At 42.2% G+C, this 3,651-nt stretch overlaps 1 long non-coding RNA gene across 1 annotated transcript; it reads left to right on the forward strand.

The window, feature by feature from the left end:
* The first annotated feature begins 484 nt into the window (after positions 1 to 484).
* On the forward strand, positions 485 to 3,278 carry LOC139175135 (uncharacterized). The gene is made up of 2 exons (XR_011560480.1): positions 485 to 874; positions 2,619 to 3,278. It is a non-coding gene; the product is annotated as an uncharacterized lncRNA (long non-coding RNA).
* Positions 3,279 to 3,651: the final 373 nt, after the last annotated feature.

Genomic DNA, 3,651 nt, shown 5'->3' on the forward strand with positions numbered 1-3,651 from the left:
TTTTAACCAATTTTTAGAATAGGAGGTTGTGGTCTACTTTATCAAAAGCTTCACTGAAGTCCAAGTAAATTAGATCTACTGCATTACGCTGGTCTACTGATTCGGTTACGGTGTTGAAAAATGATATGAGGTTGGTTTGGCATGATTTGTTCTGGACAAACCCATATTGGCTGTTGGTTACTATTTTGTTTGTTTCTTTTGGGGTTTTGGGGTGGCTACGTTTCAAAGCACTTTCTCTCCTCGCTGTTCATCTCCGTTTTTGGCTGGACCTCTTAAGAATTCTTGGGAACTTCCAGAACCTAGGCCAATTAATCATTTATCCAAGCATGTGTCTCAATTCATTCTATTTGTTCTACAGTTTCCATATAATTTCCACATCTCCTGTTTATTCTTTCGGAAGGTTACTTACACATGGGCTTGCCAGATACGTTGCTTAGTATCAGGTGGACCATATTTGTCCCCCTACTCTTTTTACAAGAAGAGGGGTTTATATAAGGCAAAAAAGATATGAAACGTTATTATTTTTCTTACACTATTCCTCCTTCGGAGGAGGAAATCAACTCAGAACTGATCAGGAAACAAAGCCACTATCTCTGGATGAAGGCAAATAATTAACCCCCTTCCCAACGATGGTCCAGCCGGGCAGTTCTGAGTAATGCCAAAACGACCACATAAAAAAGGTTTAGCATTGCAAAGGGGGTTGTTTCACATTTGGAAAGGGTGTGTCTTCTCCTCCCCTTGGCATCCAGTAAGGAGGAATTCGATGCCAACAGAATATTCAGTGGCTGCCCTATAAATTCTCCAAGGCTTTCTGGCTTCCTCAATTCGCTTCGCTCTCCAAGCTACTGAAGACTCAGGTCGCATCTCCAACTTGGTGAGTAGAAACATAGAAACGTAGAAGACTGACGGCAGAAAAAGACCTCGTGGTCCATCTAGTCTGCCCTTATACTATTTTTTGTATTTTATCTTAGGATGGATCTATGTTTATCTCAGGCATTTTTAAATTCAGTTACTGTGGATTTGCCAACCACGTCTGCTGGAAGTTTGTTCCAAGGATCTACTACTCTTTCAGTCAAATAATATTTTCTCACGTTGCTTTTGATCTTTCCCCCAACTAACTTCAGATTGTGTCCCCTTGTTCTTGGGTTCGCTTTCCTATTAAAAACACTTCCCTCCTGAACCTTATTTAGCCCTTTAACATATTTAAATGTTTCAGTCATGTCCCCCCTTTTCCTTCTGTCCTCCAGACTATACAGATTGAGTTCATGAAGTCTTTCCTGATACGTTTTATGCTTAAGACCTTCCACCATTCTTGTAGCCTGTCTTTGGACCTGTTCAATTTTGTCAATATCTTTTTGTAGGTGAGGTCTCCAGAACTGGACACAGTATTATTCCAAATGGGGTCTCACCAGCGCTCTATATAGCGGGATCACAATCTCCCTCTTCCTGCTCGTTATACCTCTAGCTATGCAGCCAAGCTAGTAGTTTGGGTTGCTTCCACCAGCCTTAGCATCAAATGAAATTCAGATTTATTTCACCTTCAATTTAGATGAAGGTGGTGGAAGGAAACGAGGGAAAGAAACTGAAGTTATTGAATGGAACGCGACCGTTTTCATCGTTAGCGACTGTTTCCATGCATCTTGAAAACTGAAGGTTTTAACTTCATGCCTAAATTTAAATTCAGATTTAATTGAGTTTGAATTTGGATCAAGTTTGCAATCACGGAGGAAGAAAAACCCAGTTTTATTTTTTTAAGTCACTGAATTATTGCAGGGTGTTTGAGTTGAATGCAGCTGTTTTAATCGTAAGCGACTGTTTTGAGGCGCCTTAAAAATCTGAAAATTTTAACTTAAGCCTAAACTTAAATTCAACTTTATTTCAGTTTAAACTCAGCTACAATCTTGGAGTCGGTTTTGGGTTATTGGCAGGTGCTTAAATTGAATGAATGTTTTTTAGTCTTGGTTGATTATTTCTAGATTTGCACATTGGGATAAACCACAAAGAATTGGCAAAAATCATCCTGCTTGGGAATAGATTGTTTAATTTAGGTTTATGAATTTAGGAGCTGGTGATTGGCTTCTTATTATAGTAATAAGAATAAATAACTTGGCTGAAGTTGGCTAGGGAACACACTGGTGTGCTATATTATGCCACTGATTCAGCCCCATTGATTTGGCAAAAAAACAAAGAAAACCAAATAAACCCACTTTAGCTTCCTGGCTAAGATCGTTACAAATCCAGTTTAGCTGCTCACAATTCTGGAAGTTTGTAATTCGGGCTGTGCAAGAGTTGGGTTTCTTTTCCCCTCGAAGGAATCCAGAGGGTGGACTGGCCAATCCAAGAAGATTAAAAATCCTTCGAGGAAATGATACCGATTGCTACAAATATATATATATTTTAAAAAAGAGATGTAAATTTGGCTTTTGGGGGCAAAGGCAATCTCTCTTATCTGATTTTGATAACTGTCGTCTCCACCAGTGAGGGAGGTGGAGTGGATCTTCCAGGTTGAAGAGCAGTCTACCCACAAGGGAAGCAGGAAAGCACGTTGAAAAGGAGCAAATGACTAAATAGGTTTTCTGATTATTGAAAGAAAATGCTTCTTTTTGTCTCTTTCCCAGGTTCCTTGAAGCTCACCAGCATGTCCTACCAGACTCCGCAGTGTTACCCCCCACCTCAGCAGTGCTACCCCCAACCTCAGCAGTGCTACCCCCAACCTGTGCAGTGCTACCCCCAACCGGTGCAATGCTACCCCAACCGGTGCAGTGCTACCCCCAACCGGTGCAGTGCTACCCCCAACCGGTGCAGTGCTATCCACAACCTATGCAGTGCTACCCCCAACCTAAGCCGTGGTAACCCCCAACCTAAGCAGTGCTACCCTTCACCTCTGCAGTGCTACCCCCCATCAGCAGGATCAAAATCCACAACGCCATTAAGAAGCTGTTGAAGGCAACGTCCAGAAGGAGAAGGTCCAAAGTTCTCTCTTGGCTTCCAACCTCAACCGACACGGAAGCCCACTAAGGAAATGAGACCCTGGGGATTGAGACTTCCAGATGCCGTCCACCGCAAACCAGTTACCTTGTTGGCTTCTCGAAGGCCAAGCCAACCACCGAAGGCCTACGCGGTTGGACACCGCGGCAGCCGAAAACCACCAAGAAGAACCGGTCTCTTCATCCTTCATCGTGTCATCGTCTTCTCCTATCTTCCCCCTTCCGGTGCCTTGCCCTGCGCTCTGCTTATCCCCTGCCAAAATGTTATTAAAATGCATGAATTAGCTGGCATTGGACTGTTGTCTTTCTTTTTCTTTTCTTGCCATAGTTTTCATTCATTTATTTATATTTACATCTTAATATGTTCAAGTAGACCGACATCCATATATTTGCATTCATATTAATACATTATATATATATTTATTTATTGGATTTGTATGCCGCCCCTCTCCGGAGACTCGGGGCGGCTAACAGCAACAATAAAACAGTGTACAATAGTAATTCAATACTAAGAACGATTAAAAACCCATTAATATAAAAAACCAAACATACATACAAAACATACCATGCGTAGAATTGTAAAGGCCTAGGGGGAAAGAGGATCTCGATTCCCCCATGCCTGGCGGCAGAGGTGGGTTTCCCCCATGCCTGGCGGCAGAGGTGG

This window comes from Erythrolamprus reginae, chromosome 13 (assembly GCF_031021105.1).
Source record: "Erythrolamprus reginae isolate rEryReg1 chromosome 13, rEryReg1.hap1, whole genome shotgun sequence".
Lineage (NCBI taxonomy): Eukaryota > Metazoa > Chordata > Lepidosauria > Squamata > Dipsadidae > Erythrolamprus > Erythrolamprus reginae.